Source organism: Pleurodeles waltl, chromosome 4_2 (genome assembly GCF_031143425.1).
Source record: "Pleurodeles waltl isolate 20211129_DDA chromosome 4_2, aPleWal1.hap1.20221129, whole genome shotgun sequence".
Taxonomy (NCBI): Eukaryota; Metazoa; Chordata; class Amphibia; order Caudata; family Salamandridae; genus Pleurodeles; species Pleurodeles waltl.
In genome coordinates, this window is record NC_090443.1 from 81,058,002 (window position 1) to 81,073,346 (window position 15,345).

The 15,345-nt window shown below is 45.3% G+C and overlaps 1 protein-coding gene across 2 annotated transcripts in view; it reads left to right on the forward strand.

The window, feature by feature from the left end:
• LRP1 (LDL receptor related protein 1) overlaps positions 1-15,345 on the forward strand; it is a 1,410,884-nt gene that overhangs the window by 570,340 nt on the left and 825,199 nt on the right. The window lies entirely within an intron of this gene.

Here is a 15,345-nt window from a genome sequence, read left to right on the forward strand (position 1 = left end):
GGAACAGGTGTTTTGATGTTTAAAATACCCAGGGTAGATGGTGCATTTGACTTAGACGAAGTTCAGTTAAGACAGCAGTTTCCCTGGGTGCCATCTTGACTTTAGTCCACTGTAGTTCAGTTTTCCACATTTTTTACCTGAAAGATAAAAGCAGTCTGGGGTGTTAATGATTAGAGTCCTGTATTTTTTTCTGTGACACCACCTTGGTCTTGACGACCTTTGTGGTAAGTTAAACTTCAACTGTACTGAAACCCTGAATTACTTGTGGGCGTGGAGGTTAAGACCCCAAAGTTCATATTCAGTAGAGCGCTCCACGAATGACTTTGTCATTTTTACTACCAAATCTGTCCCATGCTGGATATGCCTATAAAGTCACAGATACAGAAGGCTGCGAGGACCTCACACTGGCCAACCAGTAAACATCTCACAATTGAGTCTCGGGTCACTTTACCTGCCAAACCAGTTCTCTGAACTGCTCCATTCCAGCAAGAAAGCACCACTGCTAGAGTATTTCATTGCCGTACAGCCAGTTCACCAAAATGGATTGTATTAAAGAGTTCATCTTCTAATTCAACGGCTGGGTCCTGCCTATCTCCAAATAATTAGTCACTCAGTGTAATAATGTGAGAAGCCCAATAATATGCTAAGAGATCACAAACCTCTTCACTACATAGACTTCCCGCATTTGTCTAATGCCACTCCCAAAAGAAAGAGCATACCATATCAGCTACCCTCTTGAAAAAGTTTCTGGAATGTCACACACACACACACCAGTGCATAATGTATGTGATGTTGTGTCTGATTGTCCTGCAGACCCCGAGCCATGTTGATCTTGGTGTTCTGGGGAATAAATGACTGTCAACAACCTATTTGCCATTGCTTCCGTAGAGTCTTCCATCTCCATATTAAGGAGTTTGGTCTATATGAGATGGATTGGTCTGGTCTGGGTTGTGTCTAGACTTAGCAGTCAAGCAATCTACTATAGGGTTCCCGATCACAAGTTCTTCCTAAAGCACTTAAGCTTTTCTGGAGAAGCAGGGCTGTACCCAAGCCAGTTATTTGAAGAATTCTACTGGGAGGCCATTTGGGCCTGAAATTTTCCTATGGAGGTATCGCAAGCTAGGATTTGTGCATGTGATCCTCAATGAAGGTTGCCTGCCGAAAGAAAAAAAGTAATTGTCTAAAAAAGGGGTGGCGTCCCACTGAAAAAAGGTGTACCCCCTTTCGTTTTGGTGCTCACAACAGGCATCTGTAAACACTGTCGTTGGACCCTTCACAAAGCAACAAGTGTCTACGTGACCCCATTTTACCAGATGCTTGCCAATCTATTGCTGGTTCCATAATTGCACTGACGTCTCAACCTAATCGTATTGTCCATTGGAGCTTGAGTTATTCATTTAGTCAATGCCTTCAATGTCGTCCTCAACAGTGGAGGGGGACATAGACATTAGGTTGTGTCCATGCATATCCTTATAGGGTTCTTCAAATCACGCTATAGCTCTCCTGTTAGTCATAAGGGTACTATCAGTCATGAAGGGTAGATTTTTTTTAAAGGAGATGGCCACCGTCCTCGTATCACTGGTGAAGCCTGCATGAAGGACCTTGGCCTGTCTATATATACACCCAGGAAAATCATACTTCATACCTAGGAGGTGGCCTACTGCAATGTAGCCAGCTCAGGGATTGGGTAGCCAGCTCAAGTCGTGAATCTTTCTTGAGTTTATCATTTAGTAGGTTGATATTCTAGGTCGGCACTCAATTTTTTTTTAACTCCTCCCGCAGTATGTGTGTATTTCTAATTAAAGTTCTGTGGCTGAGGTGCGTGTCACTGAATTAACAACGAAACAAACAACCATTAAACTTACCCCCAAGTCTATTCCCAACAGTCTGTATACTTCCACCCCATAAACTTTCAAACGTAGACAGTTGGATGCTCAATATCATCAAATTTCTGTGGCCGCCCACCACCCTAAAACTGACATAACAGGCTGCACTTGTGTTCCCTATCTCATAGCGTGCCTCCCGCAGGTGCAAAAGTGCAATAAATTCAGGAGCCGTCCCCTCAAACAATACTCTCGCCGTCCACAGAGCCATTATGTAATGGTTATGAGGTCTGAGCAGGCTTGATCAGACAACACTACAAAAGGCTCTGGCAGATTACATCAGCTAGTTATTTGTGGTCAGTCAACCCACTTTTAATTAAAGAACGTTGACGTTTTGCAGTTTCTTAGCAGGTCAATCCATTATTATTGTGCTAACAATTTCTCATGAGTGACTGGTTGCCTATCTGGGGATGGGTTACCTGGGGCTGTGTATATCTCTGGAGTTTTTGTGTTATTCTACAGGGCCAGGCCCATTTGTCTTATCTAGGATGGTCCAAGGTTTTGACCATGAGTTCTGCCTCCTCTTCTTCCAAGTGGTCAATCCCTCTGGTCTGTCGTCTTGCTCTGTCAGTTGCAGCTTTGTCATGGTCCCAGTCATGTCACCAGGCTTGATCTTTTCCACAAATACTCCCCGACCACTTAAGGTATTTAAAAAAAAAAAAAAAAAAAGGATTACATTTGCAAAAAGATTTACGTTTGCTGGGTAAAGGAGCAGGTAGTGGAGGTTTGTGGCTCACATTTGGCGCCCCCTTAGAGCCGATCATTCCAGCATCCTATCAACTGCTTTTTTACCCTGGTTTCCTACTCAGGCTACTGACCCTGCACCATTTCTAAACACTATGTTCAATCACTTTAGTTGAATGGTTGTCCCATGTGGAGTGCCTTCAAGCCCCATGAAGACAAGATAGGATGCCCTTTTTTATGCCGATGTTCAATCTATTATCCCTGTATAGACTTCATACAGGCTCTGAAGTCAGGCCAAAGCCAGTGTTCTCCCTGGCATATGTATATTTCTGGCTCCACTTCCGGGGTTCATATTCCCTACATCCCTGACACCACTGCTGGAGGGGCTGTCTCACCGATTGCAGCTCCAGGCCTGACTGCTGGTACCAGGTTCTGCAATGTTGGCGCTATCTCTTGAGCTTTAGCTCCAACATCAGGATGACAGCCTCCTCCGAAGGATCCAAAAGTTGTTGTCCACTCAAAACGGGAGAGTCAGGGCCTTGTGAAAGAAGAGAGCTACAGAAGGCATTACATTTCGTTTACAGGTCAGTTTTGGGAAAACTATTGATGAGCTGTCTGGATTCAGATCCTTTGGAAGTACATGACAGAGGATAGCAGTGAGGGTCATTTCCTTCCTCCCCTTACAGTTTGATGCGGTCAACCTTTTCAACTTAGGAGCAGCTAATGGCTTGAACACTACACTTGAACTGGAGATGAAATTTCCTTCTGGCCCTGCCCCTCCAGAAGTTTAATCTTTCCATGCTGTTATCTGTGAGGCTGTTGAGGTATTGTAAGTGTCCTTACCCGCTGTAGATACCTAAACTAATCTCCTTGCTGAAGTTCTTCAGCCAGCAATACAAACCACAGAACCTTTACTACCGCTTCACAAAGTTTTGATGGATTCTAATATGGCAGTCTGAGCGAAACCAACTTCAACCCCCTCCCATCAGCAGATTGGTGGCTCTGAGGTACCAATCAGCTCCTGGAGACCTTACTTTTCTTTCAACATATACTTCTCCTGAAAGCTTGGTGGTACAATTTTCTTGCTGCCTGAAATACATTTCAGGGGCATTTCCCTCCAGGCTGGTTGATTGAGAATCCAAAAGGGTGGAAGCTTGGAGTAAGAAGGTATTTTTCGCCAGCAATATGACCTTGAAATCCTTTAGTGCCACCTACCTCTTGGGAAGGTATGCTTGCACCCTTTACGGATTCTTTTAAGTTGCCATTGGCCATTCAGTCTCTCTGTGCCACCATGAATGGTGGCGATTTTCCAGGTTTTCCCAGACACTGCTATGATATGCTGGTACCTGTTGTGTGGTGGCAGTATCAGTATGTGGAAATATGCATCCTACAAGTTGAGTGACACCATCCACTCTCAAGCGCCAAAAGAGCCAGAGTCCAGAAAAGAACCTGAGTCAAGAACAGCATCTTGAACTTTTCCTTACAGAGAGAGGGGTTCAAGTTAGAACATTGAACTACACCAGATTTATCAATGCCGTTGTCATCTCTTAATTGCTTCAAAGGCATGTGAAAAAATGGATGAAAACTGACATCAGGACTCCAGAGTTGGGCATTTTATTACTCCATTAACACTATGACATTGCTTCTGGCACCAGTGTGGAGCTGGTGCCCTCTACCAGCGTGGAAGAGCTATTGAACATTTCTGGATCCATTCTGATGCATGGGATATTCATGAGTTAAGGAATCTTCAGGTAGATATAATTTAAACCAGAAGGATTGGTACAGGAGGTAAGTATCTTTTTCGTTTAATGGCATGTGTGGCTGTAGGTACACATGCTCTCCATATTCCTGCCATCTAGTGTTGGGTCCGGAGTGGTGCAAATTGTTTTTCTTCGAAGAAGCAATCGCAGTCACAGGATTGAGTGACGACTCCTCTCGGTGACAGTGCCCATGGGCATCGACTCCTTTGTTAGTTGTTTTCTCTCCGACGTTGTGTTTGGACGTGTGTGTTTTTTCTTTGTCTTTCAACTGACTCTGGTTCGAAATCTTTCTTTCCGTATTCTCTTTTTGAACTGTATTGTATCTCAATCGCGAATTCCTATCTAAGAGTTTGTCTCAAATCATCGGTCCAGTCACCGACTGTGCGCCCTCTGGGGCGTCTTGGCCCATCTTGGGCCTACTTCACCACGCAGCACAGACCATTATGCTGAGCTGATGTCCTCGTGCCACTCTAAATTTCCCCACACCAACCTACATCTGGTGTGTAACGTGTGCCTCTCTCCCGATCACCAGGAAGCTACCTGCTACGCCTGCAGATCTTTTTGGTCGAAGAAGACTCTTCGGGACCGAAGAGCTCATTGACTGGAGATGGCCCACAAGACTCCGAATGACACCCCGGACTTCTTTGGGGAGGAACACGCCCAGGAGGAACCTGAACAATAGGAGGCCGCCTTCTCTGTTCTGGACTCTGACTCCGACATGCAGTCTGAAATCGAAAGCCCAGAGGAAACATCTGCACAACCTGGGAGTACTGTGGCCCCTCCAACCCATGGCATGACTGTGAAAAAGCCATTTTTAGAATTTGCCGGACCAGCACTGCCATCAGGCCATGGCAGGATCCCAATTTCTCGTTTCGGCTGCCTTGCCCTCCGGATTGTCTCCAAGAACAGAAGACATTGTCTTTGGTTTTGACCTCTAGCACCTTTGTCCGAGACATCTCTTGCTTCTCAGTCTAAACTTCACTCTGAGCTGACCGGCTTCCGCCTCCCCCTCGGTGCTGACGAAATTACACTGACTGAAGACTTTTGTGCCAAAATCCACGGATATAAAAACCTTGGAGCAGAAAGACTCCAGTCAGTCTTAGGATACACCTTCTCCTGTGGAACTCATTCTGGAGACTATGGACTATGGACTATGGACGCTCGTCAGCACCGCCTTCATATTAAGGAGGGTACAGAACGCACAATTGCTTTTCCCCCTGTACTGATCAAAAGGAATCTGTTTTTCCAAGAAGCTTTGGACACTTCTCCAACTCCAAATAAGACTACAAGGAAAATGCCATCAACACACCTCATAAGACTTCTCCACCTCTTCCTCCTGATACACAGTCCTACCTCCTCCACCCTTTCTTCTCCTTCACCTCCTTCCCCTCCTCATTCACCTGCCTCACCTGCTCCAAGGGATTATATCCCTCAAGGATCCCTTTTATATGTTGGGGAATATTTGGGTGGAACACAGCATGACCCTGATCCATGGGACACTTAAGACCCTGACCCCAGTTTGTCCAGTGGTCCAGATTTGTACACCGCACACTCCTCAACACCACTCGATATTACATTGCACCAGCAGGTAGTGGCAAGAGCAGCCGCTTTCCACGATGTGGCGATACACAGGAACCCTATGGACCAGGACTTCCTGTTTGATATACTTACATCTACTCACAGGAATATCCAATTTCTCCCGATACTCTCTGGCATGCTTTGTCATGCTGAGGAAATTTTCAAGGAGCTGTCTGCTCTAGGGTTATCACCCCGAGATAGACTAGACTAGAAATATAAGCCTGCTCTCTCAGACCCATTATGCATTAGGTCACAGATCCCTCCAGACTCCATAGTAGCCACCACTGCACGAAAACGTACAAGTAGCCAGGCCGAAGGGGACTCGGGGGAAAATCAATGCTGCCGGCAAAACAGTGGCTACATAGGCAGTTAACCATTGTGGCACACCGCCAGTTCACAGGTGACACTGGCTAGATATCACCGGGCTCACTGGGATGAAACAGAGGAGCTCCTCCAATTTCTCCTAGATAAACACCGCAAAAGAGGACAATAATGGGTAAACAATATCTATAATTCCATACTTTGTGCCCTGGACGCTGCAGATACAGCTGCTCACAGCATCAATACAAGTGTCCTAATAAGTGGGCATGCGTGGCTCCGCTGCTCTGGTTTCAAACCAGAAGTACAGCAAGTGGTCCTTAACATGCCCTTTGATAAGGAGCATCTTTTTGGCCCTCAAGTGGACACTACCCTTGAGAAACCAAAAAAAGGACACAGACACAGCAAAGGCCATGGGTACTTTCAGTCCCCCACACAGAGAGGCACTGTTTGTCTCCCTGCTTTCAGAGGTGCCTACAGATCCACAACCTCCAAGGCCTTTACTTTACTAACAAGACAGCATCTGCCCTCCTATTCTAGGGGTTTATATAGGAGGGTAGTACAGAGGCAACCACAAAAAGAGCAGAGGTAAGAGCACTGCCTCCCAAGGTTCTTCCTAAAGGGGCCAACAAGCCTGTTCCCATACAGCATCGAGGGTCAGGGGTATACTCCCTATACTTCCTCATTCCCAACAAGGATGGCTCTCAAGCCTATTCTGGACCTCAGACCCTTAAAACAGTACAGTTTGTCAGAACACTTTCACATGTTTACTCTTCAAGATGTAATTCCACTTCTGCAACAAGGCGACTTTATGAATTCTCTAGATCTAAAGGACACCTACTTTCACATTCCCATCCACCCTGCACCCCGAAAATACCTATGATTCGGTAAATGCAGGCAAACATCACAGATTCGGAGTCCTGCCTTTCAGTGTCACAACTGCTACCAGAGTCTTCACAAAATGTTTAGCAGTAGTTGCCGCACACTTCAGAAGACAGAACACCCACGTGTTCCCTTACCTAGACAACTGGTTCTTCAAAGTCTGCACCTTACCACAGTGCCAGTACCACACTCAGTTGACAGTGAATCTCCTTCACACTCTGGGCTTCACAATCAACTTTTCTCAATCACACCTCCAACCCCTTCAGATACATGCCTATCTAGGAGCTGTTCTCAATTCAGAGTTGGGCCTAGCATACTCCAACCTGGCCTGCGTTCAGAGTTTTCATTCTCTTCTCCCCCAGTTTCATGAGAATCGTACATAGACAGTCAGGACTATTGTGCGCCTGTTAAGGATGATGGCGTCCTGCATTGCCATTGTTTCCCATGCCAGACTCCACATTCATTCCCTTCAGCAGTGTCTGTGTCATCAGTGGGCTCAGTCATAGGGTCACTTTGAATATCAAGTGTTGTTAGACCACCATACCTTCTGCTCTCTGTAGTGGTGGAACACCACAAACCTGTTGAAAGCGTGGCCTTTTTTGGACCCTGTGCTTCAGGTCATTCTGACCGTATTTTCATTACTAATGGGTTGGAGTGCTCACCTCAGACCTCACAGTACAGGACCTCCGGGATCTCAGCCACCAATTACTACATATCAATTACCCCAAGCTTCAGGTAGTATGGCTAGCTCTGCAAGCATTTTTTCATCATCTGTCTCACAGGACTGTCTTAGTCCACACGGACAACAATACAGCCTTGTATGATCTACAGAAACAGGGGGAACGCTGTGATCCCAATTGTCACAACGTTCTCAGAAATATGGAAGGGGGCTTTCCACCACTGCATTCACCTAGTGGCAGAGAATCTCCTAGGGACAGACAATGACTTCAGCAGAATGCAGAAATCCATGAATGGGAACTCCACCCACAAGTCCTTCAAACATACTTCGCACAGTGGGAAGCTTCTCAGATAGACCATTTTGCCACAGCAGAAAACACAAAATGCCCAAGCTTTGTCTCCAGGTATCCACACCCTCTATCCAAAGACAATACTCTATGGATCAGGGATTTTTGCTTACACTTTTCCACCTCTCCCTCTCATTCCATTTCTGGTTCGGAGGATCAGGCAAATATCTCTAACCATGATCCTTGTAGCTCACACTTGGGCGCACCAGCCATGGTTCATCACACTTCTGGATCTATCATTAGTCCCCCACAAGAAGCTTCCAAACAACCCGAACCCTCTCACTCAAACTCAAGGACAAATCAGACATCCATACCCCAGGTCACTCAACTTTGCGATATGGCTCCTGAAGTCATAGAGTTTGGTTACATAGGATTGCATGCGGACTGCAAGGACATTCTCAAGGGAGAGCGCAGACCCACAGCTAGAGCACGTTATGCTGCAAAATGGAAAAGTTTTGTATGCTATTGCCATCCCAGTTGTTTTGCTTCATTTACAAAAAGCTAATTTAGCTTACACTTCTGTTCGCTGACATCTCGCCGCTATAGCTGCATATCTACAGAACAGACAACATAGCTCCTTGTTCGGACTCCCAGACATTAAAGCTTTTATGGAAGGCCTTAAAGGGGTTATTCCGCCCAGGGTTCCTCCTGCACCATCCTGGACCCTCAATATTGTGCTTACCAGGCTCATGGGCCCTCCTTTTGCGCCACTTCATTCATGTCCTCTTGAATGCCTTTCTTTGAAGGTGGCTTTCTTAGTTGCCATCACATCACTCAGACGTGTCAGTGAGCTCCAGGCCCTAACCTTGGAAGAACCTTTCTTCCCAATTCATAGAGACAAGGTGGTCCTTCACACAAACCTGAAGTTCCTTCCTAAAGTGGTTTCACAATTCCATTTAAGCCAATCCATTGCACTACCAGTCTTCTTTGTGCAGCCCGCCTCTGATGCGGGAAGAGCGCTCCACATTCTAGATGTTAAACAAGCACTTACGTTTTGCATTGACAGAACCAGACTATAGGGAAACTAAACAGCTCTTTGTAGCCTTTTAACTACCTCACAAGGGCAGTCCAATATCCAAACACACTATACCTAGATGGATGGTTAAATGTATACAGACTTGCAATGCTAAAGCAAAGAGACAGTTACCTGTTATTCCTAGAGCACAGTCTACTCAGGAAAAAAAGGTGCCACTATGCTGTTCCTTGGAAACATCCCTCTAGCTGACATTTGTAAGGCAGCTACATGGTCTACCCCACACACATTCACAAAGCATTACTGTGTGGATGTACTAGCAGACTAGCACGTCAGCAAGCCAACATAAATCATGCTTTGCTGCGAACACGTTTCCAGTCAAATGAAACTCTCACAGGCTAGCCACCGCTTTTATGGAGGGGCTGTTTACAGTCTATTCAGAGCCATATGTATCTACAGCCACACATGCCATCGAACAGAAAATGTTACTTACTCAATATCATCAGTTTGTGGCATGTAGTGCTATAGATTGACATGTGCCCTCCCCCCTTTTCGGACGCCTGTGGCCATTCCAGATACATTATATTTGTATATATTTGTACGTTCGGTGGCATGTGTAGCTGCAGATACACATGCTGTGCACATCCCGCCATCTGGTGTTGGGCTCGGAGTGTTACAAGTAGTTTTTCTTCGAAGAAGTCTTTTCGAGTCACGAGATCGAGGGACTCCTCCCATTTCGGCTCCATTGCGCATGGGCGTCGACTCCATCTTAGATTGTTTTTTTTCCGCCATCAGGTTCGGACGTGTTCCTTTTCGCTCCGTGTTTCGGGTCGGAAAGTTAGTTAGAATCTCGGAAAAATCGTCGGTATTGTTTGAGTTCGGTATCGGGTTAGTTATAACAGATCGACACCGACTTTTGAAGAGCTCCGGTGGCCCTTCGGGGTTTTTTCGATCCCCCCATCGGGCCTGGTCGGCCCGGCCACGTGTCTCTTCAAGGCTGATGGAACGGACCCCATTCCGCTTCTGCCCAAAATGCCATAACAAGTATCCATATACAGATCAGCATCTGGTCTGTAACTTGTGTCTGTCTCCAGAGCACAAGGAGGATACCTGTGAAGCCTGTCGAGCGTTTCGGTCGAGGAAGACATTAAGAGACCGAAGAGCAAGAAGACTGCAGATGGCGTCGGCGCCGACAGGACAAGGGCGTTTCGAGGAGGAAGAAGAAAGCTTCTCCATCCATGAATCGGACTCGGACGAGCTCGATCCCGAAGAAACGCCGAAAACCGTGAGTAAGACATCGAAACATAAAACTCACGAGAAGACAACAAAAGCCCAGGGGATGCCACCGCCAACAGGCCATGGCTTAACCCGAAAGATAGGTGACCGATCATCGGCACCGAAAAAGGGCATGCATGTGGCGAAGTCATCCGACTCCCGTCGAGATACCGCCACACAGCAATCTCGGGGCCGAGACACCGGCCCCGAACAGATTCGGCACCAAGACAGTGGCACCGAAATGGTTCGGCACCGAGAAACCACGACGCCGAAAATAAAGAAGGTTGCCTCGGAGCCCAAAAAGGCGACCGAAAAGATTTCGATTCCGAAACATCCAGCATCGGAACCGAAAACAGGTTCCTACACAGAGGAACAGGGATTGTCCTCCCAGATGCAAGGACATAAGTTCGGATAGGAACTTCAATCTGTTGAGCCAGACTACACTCAAAGGAGGCTCCACATTCAAAAAGACACAGGGAAGATAAGCACTCTTCCCCCAATTAAGGTGAAAAGAAGACTTGCCTTTGAAGAAAAGGACAAGCAGCCACAGGCAAAGGTGGCAAGACAAATAACTCCACCACCATCTCCACCACCATCAATGCACACATCACCGGGAGCCACTCCACCACTGATGCAATCTCCGACTCATACTGCAATGAGTCAAGATGATCCTGATGCATGGGACCTTTATGATGCTCCTGTATCAGATAACAGCCCAGACTGTTACCCTACAAGGCCGTCGCCACCTGAAGACAGTACATCCTACACGCAGGTGGTCTCAAGGGCAGCTGCGTTTCATAACGTCACCTTGCATTCAAAACCAATTGAGGATGACTTTTTATTTAATACACTCTCCTCCACTCATAGCCAATACCAAAGCTTACCTATGCTCCCAGGAATGCTAAAACATTCAAAACAAATATTTCAGGAGCCTGTTAAAGGCAGAGCCATAACTCCAAGGGTGGGGAAAAAAAGTATAAGCCGCCACCACCAGACCCTGTTTATATTACGCAGCAATTAACACCAGATTCTGTGGTTGTTGGAGCAGCTCGCAAGAGAGCAAACTCTCATACCTCGGGAGATGCACCACCTCCAGACAAGGAGAGTCGCAAATTCGATGCTGCGGGTAAAAGAGTTGCAGCACAAGCAGCAAACCAATGGCGTATTGCCAATTCACAAGCACTTTTGGCAAGATACGATAGAGCTCACTGGGACGAAATGCAGCATTTCATAGAACACTTACCCAAAGAGTTCCAGAAAAGGGCACAACAAGTGGTAGAAGAAGGACAAAGTATCTCCAATAATGAGATACGGTCATCAATGGACGCAGCAGATACAGCTGCAAGGACAGTAAATACTGCAATAACAATAAGGAGACACGCATGGTTGCGTACGTCAGGATTCAAGCCGGAAATACAACAAGCCGTGCTGAATATGCCTTTTAATGAACAGCAGTTGTTTGGGCCGGAAGTCGACACTGCTATTGAAAAACTCAAAAAAGATACTGATACCGCAAAAGCCATGGGCGCACTCAGCCCCCACAAAGCAGAGGCACATTTTGCAAAACACCATTTAGGGGAGGGTTTCGAGGTCAACCTACAGAGGCCACAACCTCACAAGCAAGGCCCACTTATCAAAGCCAATACCAGCGGGGAAGTTTTCGGGGGTAATATAGAGGGGCACAATTCCCAAAAAATAGAGGGAAGTTCCAAAGCCCCAAAACCCCTCAAAACAAACAGTGACTTCCAAGTCACACATCCCCAACACATAACACCTGTGGGGGGGAGACTAAGACAATTTTACAAACATTGGGAGGAGATAACAACAGACACTTGGGTACTGGCAATTATCCAGCATGGTTATTGCATAGAATTTCTCAAATTCCCTCCAAACGTGCCACCGAAAACACACAATATGTCAAAACAACATATAGATCTTCTAGGACTAGAAGTTCAGGCATTACTACTAAAAGAAGCAATAGAATTAGTACCAGAACACCAGAAAGGAACAGGAGTTTACTCTCTGTACTTTCTCATACCCAAAAAAGACAAGACTCTGAGACCTATATTAGATCTCCGAACATTAAATACCTACATCAAATCAGATCACTTTCACATGTTGACATTACAAGACGTAATCCCACTACTCAAACAACAAGACTACATGATAACACTAGACCTAAAGGATGCATATTTCCATATACCGATACATCCTTCCCACAGAAAGTACTTAAGGTTTGTATTCCAAGGAACACATTACCAATTCAAGGTGTTGTCATTCGGAATAACAACTGCGCCAAGAGTTTTTACAAAGTGCCTAGCAGTCGTAGCTGTACATATCAGAAGGCAGCAAATACATGTGTTCCCGTACCTAGACGATTGGTTAATCAAAACCAACACTCTAGAAAGGTGTTCACAACACACAAAGTATGTCATAGAAACCCTACACAAACTAGGTTTCTCAGTCAACTACACAAAGTCACACCTTCTGCCGTGTCAAACACAGCAATACTTAGGGGTGACAATCAACACAGCAAAAGGGATTGCCACTCCAAGTCCACAAAGGGTTCAGGCATTTCACAATGTAATACAGGCCATGTATCCAAATCAAAAAATACAAGTCAAAAAGGTGATGAAACTCCTAGGCATGATGTCCTCATGCATAGCCATTGTCCCAAACGCAAGGTTGCACATGCGGCCCTTACAACAGTGCCTAGCATCACAGTGGTCACAGGCACAGGGTCAAATTCTAGATCTGGTGTTGGTAGACCGCCAAACATACACCTCGCTTCAATGGTGGAACAGTATAAATTTAAACCAAGGGCGGCCTTTCCAAGACCCAGTGCCACAATACGTAATCACAACAGATGCCTCCATGATAGGGTGGGGAGCACACCTCAATCAATACAGCATCCAAGGACAATGGGACACTCACCAAAAACAGTTTCACATAAATCACTTAGAACTATTGGCAGTATTTCTAGCGCTGAAAGCATTTCAACCCATAATAAGCTACAAACACATTCTTGTCAAAACAGACAACATGACAACGATGTATTACCTAAACAAACAGGGAGGCACACACAACACAGTTGTGTCTCCTGGCACAGAAAATATGGCATTGGGCGATTCACAACCACATTCGCCTAATAGCACAATTTATTCCAGGAATTCAGAACCAGCTAGCGGACAATCTTTCTCGGGATCACCAACAGATCCACGAATGGGAGATTCACCCCCAAATACTGAATACTTACTTCCAGAGTTGGGGAACGCCACAAATAGATCTATTTGCAACAAAGGAAAACGCAAAATGCCAAAACTTCGCATCCAGGTACCCACAAGATCAGTCTCAGGGCAATGCGTTATGGATGAGTTGGTCAGGGATATTTGCTTACGCTTTTCCCCCTCTCCCACTCCTTCCATATCTAGTAAACAAGCTGAGTCAAAACAAACTCAAACTCATACTAATAGCACCGACATGGGCAAGGCAACCTTGGTACACAACACTACTAGACCTCTCAGTAGTGCCTCATGTCAAACTACCAAACATACCAGATCTGTTAACGCAACACAAACAGCATCGCTGAATCTAGCAATCTGGCTCCTGAAGTCCTAGAGTTCGGACATTTAGACCTTACACAGGAATGTATGGAGGTCATAAAACAAGCTAGGAAACCTACCACTAGACATTGCTATGCAAATAAGTGGAAAAGATTTGTCTATTACTGCCACAATAATCAAATTCAACCCTTACACGCATCTGCCAAAGACATCGTAGGATACTTACTACATTTGCAAAAATCAAAGCTAGCTTTTTCTTCCATTAAAATACATCTTACAGCAATTTCAGCTTACCTGCAAATTACGCACTCAACTTCTCTATTTAGAATACCAGTCATAAAAGCATTTATGGAAGGTCTAAAGAGAATTATACCACCAAGAACACCACCAGTTCCTTCATGGAACCTCAACATTGTCTTAACACGACTCATGGGTCCACCTTTTGAGCCCATGCACTCTTGTGAAATGCAATACTTAACATGGAAAGTTGCATTTTTAATTGCCATCACATCTTTAAGAAGAGTAAGTGAGATTCAAGCATTTACCATACAAGAACCATTTTTTCAGATACACAAGCATAAAGTAGTTCTAAGAACAAATCCTAAATTTTTACCAAAAGTCATATCACCGTTCCACTTAAATCAAACAGTAGAATTACCAGTGTTCTTCCCACAGCCAGACTCTGTAGCTGAAAGAGCACTACATACATTGGACATCAAAAGAGCGTTAATGTACTACATTGACAGAACAAAACTAATTCGCAAAACAAAACAATTATTTATTGCTTTCCAAAAACCTCATACAGGAAATCCAATTTCTAAGCAAGGCATTGCTAGATGGATAGTTAAGTGCATTCAAACCTGTTATCTTAAAGCTAAAAGAGAACTGCCTATTACACCAAAGGCACACTCAACTAGAAAGAAAGGTGCTACCATGGCCTTTCTAGGAAATATTCCAATGACAGAAATATGTAAGGCAGCTACATGGTCTACGCCTCATACATTTACCAAACACTACTGTGTAGACGTGCTAACAACACAGCAAGCCACAGTAGGCCAAGCAGTACTACGAACATTGTTTCAGACAACTTCAACTCCTACAGGCTGAACCACCGCTTTTGGGAAGATAACTGCTTACTAGTCTATGCACAGCATGTGTATCTGCAGCTACACATGCCACCGAACGGAAAATGTCACTTACCCAGTGTACATCTGTTCGGGGCATTAGTCGCTGCAGATTCACATGCGCCCACCCGCCTCCCCGGAGCCTGTAGCCATTTAGAAGTTGATCTTGAACATCTGTATATTTGTAAATATATATATATTACTTTAAACTACATTATGTACATACGTATTCACTCCATTGCATGGGCACTATTACTAGCATATACAACTCCTACCTCAC